General features: G+C 52.0%; 1 protein-coding gene across 1 annotated transcript in view; it reads right to left on the reverse strand.

The window, feature by feature from the left end:
- The window catches only part of LRRN2 (leucine rich repeat neuronal 2), a 75,679-nt gene extending 62,767 nt beyond the window's left edge, over nucleotides 1–12,912 (reverse strand). The window contains exon 1 of the mRNA XM_047753806.1: nucleotides 12,593–12,912. The gene's annotated coding sequence lies outside the window, so the exon portion shown is untranslated. The remainder of the gene's footprint in view (nucleotides 1–12,592) is intronic.
- Between the last annotated feature and the right edge of the window lie 10,176 nt (nucleotides 12,913–23,088).

Below are 23,088 nucleotides of genomic sequence, written 5' to 3' on the forward strand. Positions count from 1 at the left end.
AGAAAGGGTGGGGGAAAAATGTAATTGTAATGTATACATGTAAGGATAACCTGACCCCCTTGCTGTACAGTGGGAAAAAAATAATAATAAATAATTAAAAAAAAAAAAGAGAGAGACATGTCCAAAGTCAGAGACCTGGTAGAATGTGGCCCCAGGATTCTAACCCAGATGTATCCAACTTTAAAGACGGTGCTCTTTTCAGCACGCCAGGCTGCCTCCCATGACCATCTCAGCAGAGACCGGAACGGGGACAGAAGCAAAGGGGGAGGCAGAGAAGTATGCAGGAAGACTGATGGCACGCAGATGGCGGCTCCCTGCTGGGGAAGCAGTTTTGAGGTTGGGTGAGCTTTGCTGAAGAGAAGTGGAGGGTCAGGCCCTTGCTCATCTCTCCCCCTTTGATTCCTTGGCTGGTTCACCCACCGCCTATGCGATCTGGCATTTCATTCAGCGCTGCCTGGCTTGGTTCTCTGAGCCTGTGAGAGGCCAAGACCCTGCAAGGACCTGTCCTGTGGAGACACGATCCCAGCCCCCTCCCCATGAGGTAGGATGACTCCTGGGCCCAGAAGGGACCCTTGTTCTCAGGAACCATTGAGCAGGCTGGAGATGTCAGAAAACACAAGGGCTTTGACCTGCCCGGGTAAACACGCCTGTCATCCCCCCACCCCCACCCCACACCTGCCTGACAGGTGAGCAGCTGTGCTCTACATCTGTCTGTCCATCTGTCTCCATCTCAGGGGCCTGGAGAGAGCTGACGCTCCTCAGGGAGGGGAGGCCCTGGACCTGAAGCAGCTCCTTTGCTCCTGATACTACTCAGCAGGGAGGAAGGAGGGTGGGGCAGGGAGAAAAGTGGGCTTCGATCACCCTTCCAAACCTGAAGTCCCTCCCCATGGCCAAGGCCCCCATGCTGCCCCACCCCCACCCCCACCCCTCCGCCCCAGCTCCCCTAGTTCTGCCTGCCAAGCTCTGCAAATTACCACACACACCAATAAGTCATTAGAAACCAGAACGGCAAATGTGGGGTTGCCATGGAGACCAACACCAGGAGCTGGCAGCCCTAGGGGCCAGCCCGTGGCTCAGGTGTGCTGCGGGGAGAGTTGGAGGACCAAGGTGCCTGGCAGACAGGAGATAAGGCACTCGCAGAGTGCTGGTTTCAGGCCAGGCACCGGGCTCTGCCGCCTCTGCTCCTCGGCTAGCTCAGGCCCTGTGCGCTACAGGAGGGCAGGTGCAGCTGGGCCAGTGTGCCAAGCCTTCTCCCTTCACAGAGGGAGGGGCTGTGCCCAGAGGAGGCCGCTGTGACAAAGCCCACCTGGCGTGCTAAGGATGGCTGACAGCCCTGAGCAACCTGTGTCTGGAGGAAGAAGCCCCACAGTGAGGGGCTAAGCGTAGGACTAGCACTGGACCACACGCTCCCATCTTCCTGGACTTGGAACTCACTTGTGCTCCAGCCCAGTGCTTAGCATAGTGCCGGATCTTTGCAGGCAAAAGCACACGCATCCATTTATTGCAAATGGATGAGTGGATAAGGGGTGTGGGGGGGCAAGCACCTGAGACCCGACAAGACAGGAGCAGGCCCTGGACTGAGTCCGCCAGTTCAGCGTGACCTCCAACAACGCCACTTCTCACTGGGCCTTGGTTTCATCATCGAGAAAATAACCAGACTGTGTCTCAGACATGGTGTTTTTCAAACTGGGCTCTTCAGAGCCTCTGAGCTCTGAAGCGATCCTCCAGAGTCCTGGGTCAGGAGGCGACGGAGCAGTGGCGTTCTGGTCCACCGGCTTTGATCCAACTATAGCAGTCGATATTCATTTCCTCTCATGGAGGTAACATACTTCCTCAAATTTAGTGGCTTAAACAACATAAATTTCTTATTTATAGTTTGAAATGTCAGAAGTCCTAAATGGGTCTCACTGGGCTAAAAGCCAGGTGTGAACAGGGCTGGGTTCTTCCATGGAGGTTCTAGAGAAGGGTCTTCCTCCCTGCCTTTTCCAGTTTCTAGAAGCTGCCGCACTCCTGAGCTCATGGTCCCCTCCATTTTCAACGCCAGCAACGGCCTTTCTCACATCTCATCCCTCTGACACTGACTTCCGCCTCCCTCTTCCACGGTTAAAGGACTCTTGTGATTACACTGGGAACCCTCGGATAATCCAGGATAACCTCTTTATTTTAAGGTCAGCTGATTCACACCCTTAATTCCCTCTGCCCTGTAACAACAGATTTCCAAGTTCTGGGGATTAGGAGGCGAACATCTCTGGGATGCCGTGATTCTACCACACGCATAGCTTTGTCTTGCAAAATGAGTCAATTTCTAGAAACGTTTGAAAGCTACAGGACCAGAGGACTCTCGGTGGCTATCAGTTTTCAATGCCATGACCTGGAATCCTCCTGTTCTCCTGAGGGGGAGCCTTAGGATGAAAAATCAGAGGCATTCTGGGGCCTGCCCATGGGCTGTGAATGCTGGCAGGCTCAGGCTATCCTGGGGGCGGGGCGGGGGGGGGGTGCGCAGAGAGATGGGTCTCCGAATCTGCCAGAAAAGAAGACTCCAGCGTGGAAAGCATGAGGGCTGTTTTGGGGAACCCCCTCCCAAGTCTCAACTCCTTCCTCTCCCTTCCATCTCTACTCATATAATCAGATTACCCGGCATCCTCTGTTCTTGTTTTCACTTCCAGGTTAGGTCAGGTGGAGCGGTGTGGGCACGTGTATCCATGTATGTGTGTGAATGATCTCCTCTGTCAGACTGGGTGACCCCTGAGGCCGTGACCTTGATCTCCTTTGCTCCCTATTACCCATCCCCATCCCTTGGCGCTGCACTTGGGGTGGAAGGAATACTGATGGTTGTTAGTCATTAAGTTGAGAGAACGTCCCTTTTGCCCCACACTGTGACCTTCGACACTGTCCCCTTTCTAAATCCACCCAGAGGAGTCCCCAGATTATTTCTACGAAACTCTAGAATGAACACTCCAGTTCAAATGCCTAGGTCTTAGAATCTTCCTGCTGCCCACAGTAACCAATACCTGGGGGAGATGCTGGCTTCTTATTCTCCTCTCACAGCATAACCTCTCTTCCCATCTCTGCAAGATACGCTCTGCCTGAGTTTCCGCTGTGGTGCAGCAGGTTAAAGATCTGGCACTGTCTCTGCAGCAGGGCAGGTTCAATCCCTGGCCCAGCACAGTGGGTTAAGGATCTGGCACGGCCATAGCTGTGGTAGCTGTGGCAGTGGGTGGCAGGTGCGGCTTGGATTTGATCCCTGGCCCGGGAACTTCCATATGCCACAGGTGCAGCTGGAAGAAGAAAAGGAAAAAAAAAAAAAAAAAAAGATGCTCTGCCAACTGCCTGGGACCCAGTGGGGCCGAATAACAAAAAGCTCTTATGAGAAAGGTGCCCTGGGTATTAATCACAGTCTTGGTGTGTTACGATTTTATGCAAATTACTCACCCTCTTTCAGCCTCCCCCCGCCTTAGTATAAACCGACAGCTCATTCCCATTCCTACTTCTATCATATGTCCCAGGGGATCCCGGAGAAAAAAATGTGATGCGGTTGGGAAAGCCATTCTTTGGAGGAGGGGCCCTGGGGAGATTGAAGAGGAAAGGAACCAACGTTTACTGAGCCTCTGCTTTGTAGCAGGCACTTTACACAGATTAGTTGGCTTAATGTGGTGGTTGAGAACCAGGGCTCTGGAGTCAGAGCTGGGGCTGAATTCAGCTCTGCCACTTGGCGTCTGTGTGTGGCCTCGGGCAAGTTACTGAATGTGTCCCCGCTTTAGTTTCCTCAACGGCAAAATGGGGGGAAAATAACATCGACTTCACAGCGTTCTGTGGATTAAGTGAGATAAATGCAGTGAAGCTTTCGGCGCATCAGAAGCACTCAGCAGCTCAGCTCTTATCATTAACAATCCTATGAAGTGGGTGCTATTAACCCAGATTTATAGATGAGGAAACCGAGGCTCGGAGAAGTTAAGGAAAATGCCCAAGGGCATGTGGTGAGGAAAGAAACCCTAATCAGCTCTGATTCCAATTTCTCTGGGTGGCAGACCAGGCTCAGGCTCACGCCTGCACCATGGAGATGGCAGAGACAAGGTGCCTCTGGGACCGAGCTCTGTCCTCAGGCTGCTGAGGGCACAGAGGACGGAAAGAAGCCTGCCCCTGTGCCTCTTGGCTCCCTCTCTTTGGCTGGGGGCCAGGGGACAGAAGAGTCCGCCTGTGTCTCAGGCAGGGCAGAGCATGACCAGGGCTCCCACTCCATCCTAGGGCCATCTTTCTCCACACACCAGAAGGATGCCCAACCCCCAGGACTCAGGCGACCTCTCTCCAGGGGAAAGACAGGCTCACCCCGCACAGGGGATGTAGGCTCATCTGGGCACAATTTCATTCCCATTTCACTATACATGAAATGAACTGGAATCCTCTAGGTATAACCTACCAGACAGGAGCCCGCAGTGAGAGGGCGATGAGAAGCCCGCTGCAGACGTGGTAGAAAATCGGAGCTCTAGGGAATTCCAGAGAGCTGGACCCCAGACATCAGGGGGCCAAGGGGGCACTGGTGGATGGCACCAGATTAGGAGAGCAGATCTATGCAAACAATTAGAGAGCTGGAAACACAACCTCCTGAGAGCAAGAAGGCTTCGAGGGACAGAGATCTCTGCAAAGGAGAGGCCAAGAGCGCTGACCGATGGCTTCCATTCTCTCAAGGGCTGCTCTCTGTTCCCGAAGAGCAGTAAGGGGACACCAGAGACCCAGATGGTGGGGAAAGGGCTGCCCCAGAGACAAAGGGCCGGCCCTTGGCAGCTTACACACCTGCTGCCTTATGCCCATCCAGGGGCCCTCCCCTGGCTTGGCCACCCTTCCCCCCTCCCCCCACAAATCACAAGCCCCCTCCTGAGAATCCTCTCCTCTGCAGATCCAAACCCCACCCCGGTTTCAGGGCCCAAGTCAGCCGCACCTCCTCGGGAAGCGTTCCCTATATACTCCCACACAGAGCTCACAGTTCTGATAACATTTATAGTCTAAAATCACACAGTTTAGCACTTGGTTTTAAATACTGTCTGGTATTATTCCCTCCTTATTTCTTGGGAGTGTAAGGTTTTTTTTTTTTTTTTTTTTGGCCTTTCCAACTGATTCGCAGGTTCCCTTACAAGTAAACACCTTGCTTGTCTTAGGTTCCTTCTTGTTCTCCTCCGCCCCATCCCCCACTGCCTAGGAGGCCTGGGGCTCAGCCCAAAAGGACTGGGTGGGTCAGTAGTGACCGACTCAATTAGCTTCAATGCCCGGAGAACTCCCTGACCAGCCACCTAGTAAAACACAGAAATGGATGTGGCCCAAGCCCCGTGGTTTGAAAGGTCAGATCGTATCATTTCTGCCCTAAACCCCGCAAAGGCTTGTCTATCTCTGAGGGAACAACAAACTCCTCACCCCAGCTCCAGGGCTCCCCGAGATCTGGCCTCCTCCAACCCGCCACGCACAGCCCTGCCTCTGAGCCCTTGCACCTGCGGTTCCCTCTGCCAGGCATGCCCTTACCACCTGCCTCCACTTCATCTTTATTCATCTGTCACCTTCTCAGCGGTCTTCCCTGGACAGAGCTACAAACGCTCCTCTTCCTAACAATACCGGCTTTATTTATCTTTTTAGCCCATGCCACTTTCTAATATACAGCTGACACTTGTAGGCAGGGGTTTGGGGCACTGACCTTCTTTCTGCACAGCTGAAGATCTGCATGAAAACTTATAGTCAGCCCTCTCTGCGTGTGGTTCCTCCACATGCACAGATTTAACCAAGCATGGATATAGGGGTCCTGGAGTGCTGCAGTATTTACTATTGAGGAAAAAAAAAAAGCCTTGAAGTTCAAACCCGGGTTGTCGAAAAGTCCACTGTACTATTTATCTCCTGTATCCCCCGACAATAAAGTACAAGCTCCATAAGAGTGGAGATCTCTGGTTGCTCACTGTTAGCGACACCCCCAGTGCCTGGCACGGATGCTTCATAAATACGTGCTGAATGAAGAGACGCCAGTCTCACACTGGGTGTGAGGTGGCCAAGGCACAGCTGTGCTCAGAGATGGGCAATGGACAGGAAATTCTATAGGTTCTCCCTCGATATGGGATGCCACCATTCCACCCCGGGGCCAGCTCTGGGGAAGCACTTTCTGCGGTTTGGAGGCCGGGAGCTGTTGTGAGCCCCTGCGACCTTCCTCCCGTTGAGAGGCCTATCCAGAAGCAGAGATGAGGGGGCAGGAGTGATGGCCGGGCAAGGTGAAGGGTCAGGTCTCTCCCCTCCCCCATGCGCAGCTTTTAGGTTCCCAGCCTGCCCACCAGCTGCCCCTCTGTGCCCACTCCAACTCCTGGGCATCATTCCTCCCTCCCCGGGACCCCGCCTCCTGGGCCAAAGACACATGCTTTCGTCCCTTGGCTCTGATGAGACCCTTTATAAAGAAACACGAACTGCCTGCCTTTCCCCTCTCCTCGCCTCTTTTCCTCCCCCCCACGGGAAGGATGAGGAAAGACAAACCTGCTTTTCCTGCGGGACCCTGCTGGCTGCCTAACAATTGCTGCCCCTTCTACCACGTGTTTGCTCTTGAAGGATCTGATGCCTTGTGAGATGTCTGTAAACCGACAGGAACGACTGTACTTCTTCTTCCCAAGATACACGAGCCTCCCCTGTTAGAGACGCCTCACCGATGGCGCTAATCCTAAGCCTCCCCATCTCCCTCTGCCTTGTCTGGGCTCTGAGCCTCGCCCTCACGTCCCCTGGAAGTCACCTTTGCACTGGTTCCCACTATGTGGCCCTGGGCACTGACTCTTAGGGTCCAGCTTTTCTGAGGCTATTGGCTCCATGTGGCCCCCCAAAGCGCTTAGCTGGGATAAAAGGAATGGATGTTGGCTCTCCTGGAACTGTGATTTGTGGGAGGAAGAAGGGAGACCGCTTCTGAAGGTCCCAAAAGGGGGTAGGAAGCCCCCCCGCTTGGACAGGACATGGGCAGCTTCTTACTGTGGGGAAGGGGACACTGGATTCTGCAAGAGTGAAGGAGCAGGAGCCCTTGGTCAGAGAGAAGGTTAAATCTTGCCTCGGTTTTTTTCCTAGCTACACATCCTTGAGCAAGTTACCCAGCCTATCTGAGTCTCAGTTTCCTTTTGCTTCTTTTTTTTTTCTTCCTTTTTAGGGCTGCACCTGCAGCATATGGAAGTTCCCAGGCAAGGAGTTGAATCAGAGCTGCAGCTGCCGACCTACACCACAGCCAGAGCCACACTGGATCTGAGCCGCATCTGCGACCTACACTGCAGCTTGCAGCAACTCTGGATCCTTAACCCACTGAGAGTTAAGACTGGCACCCACATCCTCATGGACACTATGTTGGGTTCTTAACCCCCTGAGCCACAACCGGAACTCTTCCTTGTGTTTAAATTAGGGATAATAAGAGGACTCACCTAACGGGGTATTTTTTGAGGAGTTGATGGGATGAAGCAGGTGGCACAGTGCCTGGCACATAGTAAGTGCTCGATAAATGCCAGCTGCTATAATTAATGCCATTACAATATGGCATTAATATATGTTATGGAGGTTGAATAACAGTTAGTGCCCCAGGAACCCTCTGCCTGCTCTGCATCTTGGAATTCACTTCAAGTCCATCAAATGCTGAGCAGTAGGGAAGGTGTGGGTGGAAGGAATGTACAGAGAGAAACTGCAATTCTCAACCGAGGTTGAATTCACCTCGTAAAAGGCAAGTGCCTCAGGCCAAGGTGTCTCCTGGGTCCCTGGAAAGTGCAAGAAGCCAGAGGACAAGGGTCCTGGCAGCTCTGGGTTTGAAGCAGGGACTGCTTGGTGGTGGCTTAGAACATTTAGGAGGCCGCCGTCATGAGACCAATCCCAGCAGGGATGTGCCAGGTCCCCTGCCCAAAAGCCAAGTGTTTCAGGCTGGCGAGTGTGGGGATGTTCTGGGCAACCAGCCAGCCTCACTGGAAGCTCAGCTCCAAGCACTGGAAACAAAGTGGGATGTGTCCTGGGTGTTCCTGGTGTCCCCAGAAGGCGGCACATACACACGACAGAACCCCGTTCCACATCCAACTCCTGGGCCCCAGGGTTGCCAGGCCCACCACCTCTGCCTGGCTGACTCCTTGTCAAGCCTTGCCCCAAGAGCATGTCCTTTGAGCACCATTCCCTAATCCGCAGTCACCCCTTTATCTGCTTATCCTGTAATTATAGCACTTGTTTCATTTTTCTAAGACTGACTCCCCGCTTCAACAATAATAAGAATACTTAACTGGCACTTACTATGCCAGGCACTGTTCTAAACACAGTACACGTATTAACTCCTTGAATTGTTACAACAACACTATGAAGTAGGTACTATTATTATCTCATTTATACATGAGGAAACTGAGGCACAGTGAGGTTAGATAACCTGTCCAAGGTCCCCCAGCTACGAGTGGAGGGGCCTGGATTTGAACCCCAGCTATGTGGCCTCCTCTCCCAGACTCCCAACTCCTCCAACCGCTCCTGTGAACTCCTCAGAAGCCAGGGGCAGCATCTGATTTGTCTCACCCCAGCCCAGGGCTGAGGGCACAGCAGGTGTTGAGAGAAGATGGGCGGACTGAGTAAGCACACGCCTGCATAAGCTAACGTGTATGTTGCAGCCTCTGAGCTGCAAGACTGAGACCAAGGCCCTCCAGGAAGGATCAGATAAAGGCATCCTCATTCACCCCTGCTTAGCAATTTCACTGCATGCTACTGTCTGCCCTGCCCTGCCTGTCCTATCTTTTCCTGCATGTCTCCTGCTTCTGGTTTACGTTTATCTCCTGCCTTTGTCTGTTCCTAGGTCATTCTCTCCCTTTCCTGCCCCATCCAGCCTCTGTCCATTGTCCCTGTTCCTCCCAGTAGTTCTTGCGCACCTGAAAGCTTCCTACTCCTATTCCTTGCCTTGGAGCTTTTCTAGAATCCGGACCTGCCCAAGGAGGCTGAGAACACCCGTGACATTGACTCTTTAGGCTGGCCATGGACCAAGCCCCTATACCTGACCCTGAATGAAAAGAGCAATCTCCCATCAACTCTACATGGAGGTGTGTGTGTGTGCGTGTGTGTGTCTGTGTGACTGCCTGTCTACAGCTTGTCACAGATCTGTGTGGGATCAGGAAGATCCACTGCCTCCTCTCCCAGACTCCCAACTCCTCCAGGTAGCCTTCCCTGATGGCCTTGAGAAAGCTTATTCATGAAACCATTCAGCAGATTCTTTTGTTTTCTTTTTCTTTTTTTTTTTTTGTCTTTTTGCCTTTTCTAGGGGCTGCTCCTGTGGCATATGGAGGTTCTCAGGCTAGGGGTCCAATCGGAGCTGCAGCTGCCAGCCTATTCCAGAGCCACAGCAACACGGGATCCGAGCCACATCTGAGACCTACACCACAGCTCACGGCAATGCCAGATCCTTGACCCACTGAGACAGGCCAGCGATCGAACCCACAACCTCATGGTTCCTAGTCAGATTCATTAACCACTGAGCCACGATGGGAACTCCAGCAGATTCTTATACACTGTCACATTCTGAGATCAGGCATGCTCATGAAAAATTCGGTTAAGATGTACTTCAGATACCAATATAAGTTGTCACAGACATAGAGGCCAAATGAACTGCAGACAATCCATGATTCCAAAACAGATTTGCGACCTGGGACAAGTGGTTTATCCTCTCTGGCCCTCAGTTTCTTCAGTTATACAGCAAGGGATGATAATCCAGAACTTAGAAGGTTGTTAAGAATGAGGAGATTTTTATAAAGCTCCTGACAGACTGGTGCTTAGCAGGTCCTCAGTAAGAAATGTTTCTTCTCCCTTCGTTGCCTAAATCACTGGCCTACGATTCAGCCCTCCCAGAAAACTGGTGAGATGTGAACTGGTCTAGCCTTTGAGGTCAGAAATGTCATAAGGACAGGGTGACCCTGAAGCTTTGCAGTACCTGGCATATTGTAAGGAGATGGGCCTGCCATGTTAGAGGTCACTCAGTATGATGATGATGACAATTATTATCACGATGACACTAAGATTTTTCACACCCCACTGCCACTGATCACAAGCATTGAGTCTTTGAAAGCATCTAGCTGGCACAGGCCTCATCAGCTGGGAAGTCTGGATCCAAGTTTGATTCCACCCTGAGATATGGAGGGTTTTTTGTTGTTGTTTTCTTTTTAGGGCTGCACCCACGACATATGGAAGGTCCCAGGCTAGGGGTCAAATTGGAGCTGCAGCTGCCGGCCTATACCACAGCCATAGCAATACGGAATCCAGGTCGGATCCTTAACCCCGAGTGATCAAACCCACATCCTCATGGATACTAGTCAGGTTCATTACTGCTGAGCCACAACAGGAACTCCTGGTTTAATTGACTATAGTACTCTCAGTTCTTAAAATAGTGCCAAACACAGAGGAGGTGCTCAATAAATTGTTGATGCACTTTTCTTTTTTAAAGCAATGGGTTATCTTTCCCCTTTCAAATTAAAAAAAAAAAAAAAAAAAGAGGGTAGGTAGGAGGGGCGAACGGCAAGGTACAGGAGCCATGCCAGGGGAATGCAGCTGCCAGGCCCGCCTCTCAGGCTCCTCCTCTGCAAAAGGGATGCAGCAAAGCCACCAGTGCCTGTGTTCCCATCATCAGGATGCTTGGGAGCCGAGGGCACACACCAGGCTCCCTGGCTCGTGGCTGAAGCTGCAGGTTACGGAAGAGAGATGGAGCAAAGGTGGAGGAGACAGACCTGGGAGGGAGGGAGAGGAGGAGGGGGAGAGAAGAGGGGGAGCAATGTGAGGGGAAAGGGAGATGAAGAGATGTTTGAGGGGGAAAGTGAAGAGTGAAGGAGAAAGAGGGGAGGAGGAAGGAGGGGGGAGGCAAAGGGAATAAAGAAAGGGGAGCAGGAGGAACTCTCTTAGCCTGGAATTCATTTCAGCAGACCTCTGAGTTTCCCCTGCTCCTCTGTGTCTCCTTCCAGCTGGGCTATGCAGGGAGAGGGTGTGGATTTGGGGGTGCTCTGAGATGCCAGGGGTCTGCCAGACCCTGGGCAGGTCTCAATCCCTGAAGCCTGAGACCTTTCATTCTCACCTTTACAAATGATGAAGTCTCAAGCCAGATCGAGGGACTCCCCGACCCCCACCCCAGGTGGGAAGGAGGGGACTCAGTCTGAGCCAGCGCAGGGGACCAAAGGGGGCCTGGAAGGCTCAGCCCCCTAGCTGTGTCCTTCTTTTTTCTGCCTTCTCCCCACAAGGGCACCTGGCCAGCCAAGAAAATGGGTCAGGCCACCCACATGTGACTTTTTTCTGGTAACGGCAGTGCCCACAGGCAAAGGGGCCTAAGTACCCTGTACACAGCCTGGCCATTCCATAGCCAGGGCTCTTTATGGGAGGGGCCTTTAAGGAGCAGGGGGAGGGGATCGCTGCCTTCTCATTCGGGAAGAGGACGTGGGCCAGAGCCCATCCCAAGCTGGGGTGCGGGGGGGAGGCTCCCCCTCTGCCAGGGTGCATGGAAAGACCCAGATCGCCCCATGATGGTGAGCAAGCTGGCAGGGAGCCACCTCTACTCCTCTGACCTGGTGAGTCTGTTTTTTCGACCACCACACCTTCTGGGATCTTCAAGTAGAGGGCCCGCCCGCCCGGTCCATCTCCGGCAACTGAGCGCTGCGCCCAGCCCACCCCCTCCCGACCCTGCTAGTCGCCCAATTAGAAACTGCGTTGGCTCCAACAGATGGGAGCTGCGGCAGCCTGAGGAACAGAGCACAAAGCCCAGCTGACATTTTCCTTCCTGTTCCTTTGGTGGGGGAGGAAGGCCAGGGACAGAGGGGGCGCACAGCAACACCCCTCGGGGCCAGCCCCAGCGTCCAAGTCTCCCGCACCTCCTTAGCGTCTCAGCTCAGCCCCCAGTGGAGCTCAGTTTCCCCTCGCCCGGCGGCGGCGGCTCCTCGCTGGCTGGGCAGCCGGTGCCTGCGCCGCCCTTCGCCTGCAGGACAGACGCACCACCTGTGGCTAGCCAGCCCCTCCCGTCTGCTGGGTGTTGTGGTGGTCCCAAGCTGGCCTTCCCCTCCGCTTCCCACTCCCGGGGCGCGCAAGCTGAGCCCGAGGCCGGCCCATCCCCCACCCAAGGGTCCCATCCCGGGCTGCGGACAGACCCCTGCCGCCCGGCAGGAGCCAGACTCCGGGTTCCACATACTTCGGACAGACCCCAAGGCCACCTTGGACACCCGAGCTCCAAGGCAGGGGAAGTCCCCAGGCTCTGGAGCGCAGCCCCCAGCAAGTCCGCCGCTGTCACACCCTCCCTAACCTCTCCGCTACCTCGCGGCTCCCCGACATCTCGGGCGCCCCGCTCTGCCCAGCAACAGTTTGGGGCGGTTCGGGCCTTTCCGGGTGGATTCAAGCCCAGACGCCCCCTCCTCAGGTCCAGCCCGCGCAGTCGGCAACCTTATTTCCAGCATCCAGCCCTCCCTTCCTCTCCCCTCGTGGTTGCCCCCCCGCCCGAGTCCCCGGCTCCCCTGCGGGCGTCGCGGCGGAAGCCCGCCCCTCCCCCAGTCCCCGTCCAGCCCCGCCACCGCCCGGCGCCCAGCCCCCTACCCGCCCGGGGTCCTCCCGGGAGCCTCACACTCACCGCCAGCCGCTGTCGCCGTCCGCCGCCCGCGCCGCCCGCGCCGCCGCGCACCGTTCGGCTCCGGCCCGGGCTGGGCAAGGGGAGGCCGGCCCGCGCCTCCCTCCGCGCACCGCCCGCGCAGGCCGGGGCGGGGTCGCGGGCGCCTCCCCGCCGCGGAGTTTTCCTGGGAGTGGTCCTGGAGCAGAACCCCGTGAGGGCGATGGCAGAACAGCCACCTTCCCAACCGTGGCGCGCTCCGCGCGCCCCGCTGCTGGAGGCTGGCGGCGGAGATCGGACGCTCCCTCCGCGCGCCGCCCGTTCGCTGGTGCAGCGAGCAGGCCCCCGCGGCGCTCCGCGCCCCTCCGCGCGCCCCTCCTCCCGGCTTCTCTTCTCGTTCGCTGCTCCGCCGCTCTCCCAACCTCCCCAGCCCACTCCGGTCGCCTCCTCCCCGTCTGCCTGCCACGCCACCCCCTCTTCCAGTCCCGCTGCCATTTTAACTCCTGAGTGGCCGGAGGCCCCTCTCTCTAACACACAAACTCACCCGGGAGGTAGGAGTTGGGTGGAGCCGGATGCGAAGCCTTGAGCATCGGGCCGGTGGTGTTCTGGTGCATTTAGACGCTAGCTTTGGTTGAAAGAAAGGGGGGGACACGGTGCCTGGATCTGAGAGGGGAAAGGGGTCGGCTCTTCTGATATAGCCTCTCATTCTCTTGTAAAGGCTAGGACAGAGGGGAAATTCAGCAGCTTTTAGAGGACAGGTACAGCTCTTAGGATGTAGCAGTTTTGCGTTGTGTGGTGCTACCCTGGCCAAGTTAACAGCACACTGAGGAATGCAGAGGGTGGGTTAGAATTTGTCCATGGGCACAGGCACCTCTTGATCCAAAAGAACAGCGTGGAATACCCACCCTACCCCAACCAGTTCTCACACCCTTCCAGCATCGCCCCGAGTGGGACAGCTCTGGCATGCCGGAAAATTCCATCCTGGCCCTTAGCAAAGATATCTGTCGACATAGGTGTTAAGGCAGGAACTAGCAAGCCCTCTATGGGCTTGGCTTTGCGGGATGCCGCTCCTGCAGGCTGGAGACTTGAACACTGGGAGAGGAGAGCAGGATGGTGCAGGTGGGTGCTGGGCTGCTACCTGGTGGCTTAGAGCGGCTGGGTCACTGCCACTGGTGGGTGCTTAGGAGAGCACATCTCTTGCTCAAGTCAACTGCTTGAGGCCCATGTCTTAGTGGAGCCTTCAACCTGGACCACTCAGAATGCACCATGACAAACTCAGGTCCATGGCAGGTCACACCCCAGTGATGGGTTCTGACCAGAGCCTGCAGAAGGAAGTAAGTGGTGTGGGTGGACCCCAAAGGATGGGGAGTCCTTCAAGGAGTGGCATTTAGTTGCCCTTCCTTCGCCCAGGGCTTGATCAGCGCCTCCTGTGAGCTGAGCTTCAGACAGAACCTGGCCAGAGCTTTCTGGCTTTGTCATCTCCAAGGGCACAGCCGGTGGTAACTCCATGCCTGGAGGCTTTTATCAAATCTGGCTTGAAGGTCTGTGTGTTCTGTGTGCACAGAGGGGGATCTCACTTTCAACGTAGTCAATAAGCACATATTAAGTTCCCATTGTACCTCCTAAACCACTCCCATGTCCCTACACCCACCCCCCACCCCCCCCTTCTGTGGGGCACGGTGGCCTCAAAGAGCTTTGAGGGACAAGTTGGAACTATAGGAAACACATTTTAACATTTCAAGGCAAAGGAAATGCCATAGAAATACAGACAGAAAAGGCCATTATAGGCTAGGGTTATTCATGAATGGTTTTATGGACGAGTTGAGTTTCAAGCTGAGCCCAGATGGAAGGTAGGATTTGAACTGGCGGAGAAAACAGGAACCTGTGAATGCAGGAAAGTAGAGACTGACAGAGCAGAATGGATTGCCTGGAGGGTAGGGGGCAAGGGAGGGAATTTGTAGAGCTGCTATTGGATGCCGGGCCCTTTCACACATCTCTCTCATTTTATCCTCTGGGTTGACTCTTAGCCCATTTCACTGACAGAGAATGGAGGCTCAGAGAGCTTAAGATCTATAGGCAGAATTTGAACCCTCTTCTTGGAACCACAGTGCCCTTGCTGTAACACTGAATTGGGTCTACAGAGAGGGAGGAGCTGATAAGCTCAAAGACATTCCAGTGCTCCAGTCCCCAATACCTGTGCATGCTGCATAGCTGTGTCTCAGCTCCCAACCAGACAGTAAACTTCTGGAGGGCTAAGACTGTCCCACACAGCATCTAGTCAAGACTTCTACTAGTGTCTTCTAGCAGATGCTCAGTAAGTGATTATTGAAGAATAAATGGGGAGTTCCCGTTGTGGCACGGCCGGTTAAGGACCCAACTCGTATCCATGATGATGCGAGTTCCATCCCTGGCCTTGCTCAGTGAGTTAAGATTCCGGTGATGCTGCAAACTGTGATGTAGGTTGCCGAAGCCGCTCGGATCTAGTGTTGCTGTGGCCCCATGTAAGGCGGGCAGCTGCAGTTCTGATTCAACCCCTAGCCGAGGAACTTACACGCGCCACAGGGGTGGCCCTAAAAAAACGGGGGGAGGGGAATGGGGTAAAAGCAAGTACCATTTGCCAGTTGGCTGGCAGACCCTGTAAGACCTATGCTGGGTAAGGGGTAAGAGAATTGCATGTCTGTGGACAGAGAATGGAGAAAATGTTCTTCTGAACTGACTCCAAATTTCCTACAATACAGTGGGACTAAGCATAGGTTTTAGAGCCTGGGGCTTGAAATTCTGCTCATCACTTCCTCTGTGTTGCTTCAGGAAAGTGCTTAACTTCTCTGAGCTCCACTTCCCGTTTCTGTGTAAAAATATGAATTCACGTAATAGCGGTTAATGCTTATTAAGGCATGATGCTACCTAAGCACATTTATGCATTGGTTCATTGAAAAGTCCACCACCCCTGGGACTCTGGAGATAGGAGGAAATAAAGTTTAACATTTATCTAACTAGTACATAACAGAGCTGAGATCTGAACCCAGGACTATTTGAGGGTGGAGTCCAAGCACTGAACCATTACCCAGGTACCACCAATTTAAGATGAGAGTAGTGGAGTTGCCTGGGGGCTCAGAAGGTTGAAGATCTGGTGTTGTCACTGCTGTGGTTCTAGTTATTGCTGTGGTGTGGGTTCGATCCCTGGCCTGGGAACTTCTGCATGCCATGACCACCCCCCCCCCAAAAAAATAGATGAAGATAGCCATAAGGGCATTCATTCAGACTCATAGGATTGTTGTGAGAGGATGTAACAGGGGTTACTGTGTCTGGCAGTGAGCATGGTGTCTGAACATGGTCCATCTCAATAAATGGTAGCTCTCAACCCATCTCCCATGGCAGCCATTCTGAGCCAGATACTTTCCTGGGAAAAATGGCTGCTCAATTCAGTCCTTTGGAAGCTCTTACCTAATTACCCAGAGGATTTAATGGCCTCAGTACTGACCTTATGCCCTTCAAGTTTAGTCTCTAGGCTTAGCCATGCATAACTTACTGCCAGGAAGCCTGGGACTCTGTGACACCTTCGTGTCTTAGGAGGAGGATGCTGGGATTTCAGTCCACTACAAATGGCCCTCGACTCAACTCCACTTGGCTCTTTAATGTAGGGGTCAGACACTGAGCTAGAAGCATGCTGTTTGTGGGGTGGGGTCAGTGACGAGGAATGGGCTCCTCCTGGAACTTAGCAGATGAGCCACGTCAGAGAAAGGAGGGTGGGGATGTGGGGCCACCTCCCTCAGTGGACCCTCTACTGCTGGATGTGGCCTCTGCCCAGCCCCTAACTCAGGAGGACCTGGATGAGGCCTTTGTGGTCACTGAAGACTGCTGTCCCACCAATGATGCAACTAAGTAGAGAGTATGGCCCCAGAGCAGTGGTCTTCAGGCTGAAGCATCACCTAGAGCATGTGTACAAATGCATACTCTCAGGTCCTACCCGAGTCAGATTCTGTAGTTCTTAGAATCTACAGTTTGACAAACTCTCTAGGTGATTCTGCCTCAGGTGACTGGATGAACCGTGCTTTGAAACACACTGGCCTGGGGTACCCATCGCTCTCTGAACTCTCCCTGCCCAGGCTCAGCAAGTACAGAGCCCTGTATTCTGGCTATTGGGGAACAACAGTGAGAGAGGAGCATAGGGTCCCTGCCAGAGGCAGGTTCCAGTGAAGCTGGTGAAGCTGATGAAGCTTGAGCTTTGTGGTTGTTCCGCCTGCAGGGATCAGAAAAAGGGAGACTGGTTTGCAAACAGGAAGCATTTTTATGCAAGCATTTCTGGTGAACTGAAAGAAGAGGTGTCAGAAGACAGGGAGCTGAATTTCCAAGGCTCATATAAATGGTTTTGATCTTTCTAGTTCTAAAGAAATACCACCATTGGGCCTAATTTTGTGTTTGTTCTTTTTCTTAAGAGGGTGCAACAAAACCTGGCTCTTCTCCTGGTCCCTGCCTTCTTCCCAGGATCGACAGACACCTTTGGAGCACAGAGAACCAGAGAGGCAGGAAGACATTGCAGATGGCAGAGTTGTGTGCAACTGCAGAGACTCCTCAAATTTATCTTGGGTTATATTCCTGGAAAAGGCACTGCAGGTAAAAATGATGTGGGTTGAATCTGTTTTTGCCCAGAAACAATGTGATAATGGAAATTACCTTCCTCACCAAGGTCCTGGTGCCCAACTTTTTATAGGAAGAAGTATAAACACTATAAACACCATATTTAATCAGCTGTAAATGATACACCTGCACTCTGTATTTGTTAAATTGAATTTGAGTATATAAAACAGCTAAACTGGGCAATATGGTAACCAAATCCCATTCTGTTGAATTTAATGCATTCAGAAAATTCCCAGGGGAAATGCTATTGTGGGGGGTAGGGGAGAGCCATGGAGAAGACTGGAAAAATGCCTCCTTCCCTCCATACAGAGCAGGTGTAGATAAAAGGGAGACTCTCAGAGGTCTGAAGCTGGGGGAGAAGAGTTTTGTACCCCATGGCACATCTGAAAACAGCCCAACCAGGCAGCATCTTTTGTAGGTATTTGTGGGTACACCTGGCCAACTCTAACGTGCATGTCTCTTAAGACCCCTTAAGGGCTGCCTCCATGCATACCAGCAGCAGGGGACATTTGAAAAGGCTTTGAGTACTTGAAGTTGGGTGAGGAGGGTGGTCTGAGATGGCTTTCTGGAGGAGGAAACGTTTTTTTTCTAGGGCCACACTCGTGGCATATGGAGGTTCCCAGGCTAGGGGTCCAGTCAGAGCTGCAGCTGCCGGCCTACACCACAGCCAGAGCAACTCGGGATCCAAGTCACCTCTGCAACCTACACCACAACTCGAGGCAATGCCAGATCCTTAACCCACTGAGCAAGGCCAGGGATCAAACCCACATCCTCCTGGTTCCTAGTTGGGTTTGTTAACCACTGAGCCAGGAACGGAACTCCCTGGAGGAGGAAATTTTTGAGAAAATCCTTGAAGGCAGGAGAGAAGAATGGTTAGGCTCCCTGAGAGGTCAGTGCCAGGGACCCTCAAGGACCTTTTCACTTGGCTCTTGACTGACATCACTACACCCCAAAGACTGCCAAGAAGACTTTGTCCCCAGTTGCCCATCTCTCAACTCCCACCTACTCCAGTGTTTTTCAAACTTCAGGTAGAGACCCATGAGTGAGTTACAATAGGTACTTTATTTTTTTAAAAAAAAGAAAGATGAAATAGTATAGGATAGAGCGTATTTCATTAAAACTTCTGCTCCAGTCAAGAAAACGTGTGTGCGTGCGCGTGCTGTGTCATGGCATTCAATGGATTTCTTACCATGGTGTCTACTTGGCTATTTATTCCCAAAGCCTGCAAATAAGATACATCCAGCGTCTCCCACCTGTTAAGAATACTTACTCAGGAGTTCCCATCGTGGCGCAGTGGTTAATGAATCCGACTAGGAACCATGAGGTTGCGGGTTCGGTCCCTGCCCTTGCTCAGTGGGTTAACGATCCGGCGTTGCCATGAGCTGTGGTGTAGGTTGCAGACGCGGCTTGGATCCCGCATTGCTGTGGCTCTGGCGTAGGCCGGTGGCTACAGCTCCGATTCAACCCCTAGCCTGGGAATCTCCATATGCCGCGGGAGCGGCCCAAGAAATAGCAACAACAACAACAACAACAAAAAGACAAAAAAAAAAAAGAAAAAAAAGCTTACTCAAATCCAGCCTTTCTTTCTTGGCATTACTTCTGTCATTACCTTCTTTTCCAATCAGATGCTGTTCATTTTTGAACATTTTATTTCAGAAATAAATGGTTGACAGGGCAAAGACACCAGGACTCAGTGTATCCTAATCTAGTTTTTTTCTCTTTGCACTGTCTCTGACCCCTATATGTTCTTTCTTATTTTCTCTCGGAGAAAGAAGTCTTTATGGTCTTACTTCCAATGTTTGAATTAATTCCAAGATAGATCTTAGACTCACAGGGCTCTCCAGAGATCACGTCTATGGTGAGTCCCAGCAGCCAGCGCCTGGGTCTATTTTTGCTTTCTAAACTTCTGAAACTGTGTGCGCAAAAGAACCACCTGGGGAACTGATTAAAATGCACTTTCCTGGATCCCATTCATAGGTCTGAAGTGAGGCTCCTGAACTGCAATTTTGACCCGTTCTTTAAGTGTTTCTGAGGACCGCACTTTCTTTTTTTTTTTTTTTTGTCTTTTTGCCATTTCTTGGGCTGCTCCCGAGGCATATGGAGGTTCCCAGGCTAGGGGTTGAATCAGAGCTGTAGCCGCCAGCCTATGCCACAGCCACGGCAATGCAGGATCCGAGCCACATCTGCAACCCACACCACAGCTCACGGCAACGCCGAATCCTTAACCCACTAAGCAAGGCCAGGGATCGAACCCACAACCTCATGGTTCCTAGTCGGATTTGTTAACCACTGAGCCACGACTGGAACTCCCTGAGGGCCACACTTTGAGGAACACTATAAACCATGGAAAAAAATCAGCTCCTTACAGGAAGCTTCCCCCCATGCACTCCTGATTCTGATCAATCCACTACTTCCCTTCTGCAAGAATAGACTTGTTTATGCTGCTTTATGTTTATTTGCAATCATTTACACTTTGCAAAGTTATTTTATCTGGGCCTCCTGCCTTCCTACTTAAATTATAAACTTGTCCAAGGAACTGTACTATTTAGCACTATTTCCCCAGAGTGCCCAGCCAAGGACTTTGCTCATGGCAGGCTTCTCATACGCTTTCTGTGCACAGGACAGAATCCTCCCCATATACCGCCCCCCGCCGCCCCTCTCAGCCCTTCGCCCCCTGGGTGGTAGCTCCAGGCAGGGGTAAGTGATCTGTGTTGTTCCCTGGATCAAACAGCATTATTGATTGGGTGATTTCAGCTCTGTCTGACTTTGTCCTTTCCGTCTCAACCTCCACAGGTTTAGGGAGAAACGAATCGGTAAAAACTAATGAATCCAGATGACCCCCCGGGATTGTAGCTTCATCAAAGGCTATTATATGCTTCCCATCTAGAAACACATTGACCGGCAAAGGCAGAAGACTGAGCAGCAAGTTTAGAACTAGAATGAGGCAAGCTAGCCACCTAGGGAGCCAAATTTAAGGAAGCGCTTGTTCCCGGATACTAACCCTGCCATTGCAGGACCCTGAGAGTGGTACCTCTTTAAATTTCAGCTCTAGGAACCTTCTTGCCTCACCCTAGTCCCAGCCTAAAGCAAGCATCCTGGACCATTAACCTTGACACTTAGGCCTTAAAATAGGAGGGAAAGAGGGCACGGCCTGGGCATTGTTCTATTCCTAGATATTAAATGGTTCTTCAGGCAGAGGGCACCTTGGTCCGTTCTCCCGTCCTGAGGAGCTGTACTGCATGATAAGCAACTTGGGTAAAATTAGCTCTGAGCCCCTGATTCTGTGCAAGGAGCCTTCAGTGTGTGGTCTTACTTGGTCCTTAGGGGTCTAGAGGGGCTAGACTTCAGCTAGGAAGCAGCCCAGAGCAGACTCAGCCCCATGTCCTATGGTCCAAGTTTTTTGGTTTTTTTTTTTTAATTCTTTTTCCTTGTCTTCCCCCTCTATGACTCCCCTGCCTCTCGTGAAAGAGATCCCACAATCCCCAGGAGCCACTTGTCAAACAGATTAAAACCTTCACTGTCAGAAAGTGCATCCTTATGTTTTATCCTTATTACTCCTCCTGCCACGAACCACATTTTTTTCCTGTTTTAACCTCAGGGGGAAAAGACTTCTTGAAGCCAAAGGCCCCGGGGGCCCCACATGCCGAGGCTGGTGACCAGTGACAGACACAACTTAGAATAGATTTATAAGGAGATCCTGCTGAGTAGCATTGAGAACTATGTCTAGATACTCATATTGCAACCGAACAAAGGGTGAGGGAAAAAAATGTATACATGTAAGGATAACTTGATCCCCTTGCTGTACAGTGGGAAAAAAATAAATTAAAAAAAAAAAAGAAGTCTTTTCTGTCTTCTTTTGTTCGGGCATTGAAAACTCACCTCCTTTGCTGGCAGCGGGGCTGGGTACGGGGTTCTTTTCTGGAAAAAGAAAAATTATAAGGAGGGGAGGGAGACGAGTAGGGGGAAGAAGAGAAGGAAAAGTAGGAGAAAGGAGGGAGCCAAGGATGTAAACAAATTCCATCTCTTCCTGAGCAGATCTGCTGAAGGCAGCACCTGAGGGGATGAGTCCTCAAAGGCTGGACCCCTTGCAGGCCAGGACCCTGGCGGAGTTCAGCACCTTGGGCCTCTTCTGTGTATTTCTGCACAAATGATTCAGGGTCCACCTCCCTTCACGGACCTCAGGCCTCTGTCTCTGCTGAGTGGGTCCCACCCTGGAAGGGAAGATAGGCGAAATAGCCCCTGGAGAAGGTTGCGCCTGGCTCATCTGAAGGCCCCCATCACAGGGGAGGGGCACCTTCAGGCTCCAGATGGGAGAACAGAAAGCTGAGGACCCAGCCCCTTTCCTTCCCCCCCACCCCCTGCAATGTCAGAGATGAGCTTCCCGCACACTGAGTAGGGTGGCTGGAGTGGGTGACTAATGCATGTCATTTTCAAGATGCTCTCTCTGCGCAGGAAAGTACATTCAGATCCAGGTTTTAATTGTGTGTGATTTTAGCTGAGATGGCGTTAATTTATTTCCTTTGCTACTTCAGCGGTTCTTCCTCTTTCATCACGGTGAAATTATCTGGAATGTATCTTTTTTTTTCTTAAGGACAAAGAGAAGCAGCTGATCTTGCTCCTTTTCCACTGATTGAGGTTTAGAACATTCTAGGGGCTGCCAGATGCTGTTTGGTGGGTGCTTCAGGATGGAAGCCCTAGGGTCTCCCACTACCCCACCTCTTGCCTTCCCATTACTAGATCTGCCAAAGGGAATGCTTGATGTGGCAGCACCCTCACCACCCAGACAGACCCTCTGATACGTTCACCCATAGACAGGAATTTTCAACCACGGCCAGCTCCGGTTAGTGTCCAAAGCTTGAGGTGCTTGTTTTCCTTTGCAGAGTTTTCAGAGAAAAGGGGAACAATTAAGGTCCACAAAGGGCTTCTTGGAGGAAGGGGATAGATAGTGTCAGCGAAAGAAAGATGGCACAGGAGACACCTAAGATGCCTTGACTTGTACTCCGAAGCTCGGGACTTCTGACTTGGGTTGGAAGAGAGTCTGTTTGAGAAAGTGGGCAGGGTCAGGGTGAATATGATTAACCTGGATCCATGTTTTTATTTTCTTCTTTTCACTCGAATTCTCCTTGAGGTTTTTTGTTTGTTTGTTTTTTTCCTTCCTTTTTTGGTTGCACATGTGGCATATGGAAGTTCTGGGGCCAGGAATTGAATATGAGCCGCAGCTGTGACCCATGCCACTGCTGTGCAATGCTGGACCCTTAACCCACTGCGCCTGGCCAGGGATCAAAGGGCAATGCCAAGAGACAAGCAGAATTATTAACTCATTGTGCCACAGCGGGAACTCCCTCAAATTCTCTTTGTTTTTAAAATTTTTTCAAAAACTGTATTAAAGTTGATTTACAACGTTGTGCTAATTTCTGCCGTACAGAAAAGTGACCTAGTCAGGCACACACACACACACACACACACACACACACACACTCCCTTTCTTACATTATCTTCCATCACTGTCTATCCCAAGAGAGTGCTATAGGATCCCTGTGCTATACGATAGATAAGACATTATTGCTTATCTATTCTTAATGGAATAGTATTCTCTTTGCGATTAGCATAAAAATAGCACACACATCTTCAGAGAGTCCGCTGCATCTGGCCCCAGAAATTTGCCTTCTTTGAGTATCTGCACTAGCTAAGATCATTTTATCAAACCAACTTACTCTAATTTTTATTATAAAAGTAAAATAATTTTAACTTTCCAAACATAGAATTGTCGTGTCATTTTGAACATGTTCTTTCCATCTCTACATTAGTCCTGAATTGGAGATCAAACTTTCCCACCCTCGCCCATTGCAGAATCACTGGATCACTGCCCTGATACCCAGCAC

The sequence above is a fragment of the Phacochoerus africanus genome, chromosome 11 (assembly GCF_016906955.1).
Source record: "Phacochoerus africanus isolate WHEZ1 chromosome 11, ROS_Pafr_v1, whole genome shotgun sequence".
Classification (NCBI taxonomy): Eukaryota; Metazoa; Chordata; class Mammalia; order Artiodactyla; family Suidae; genus Phacochoerus; species Phacochoerus africanus.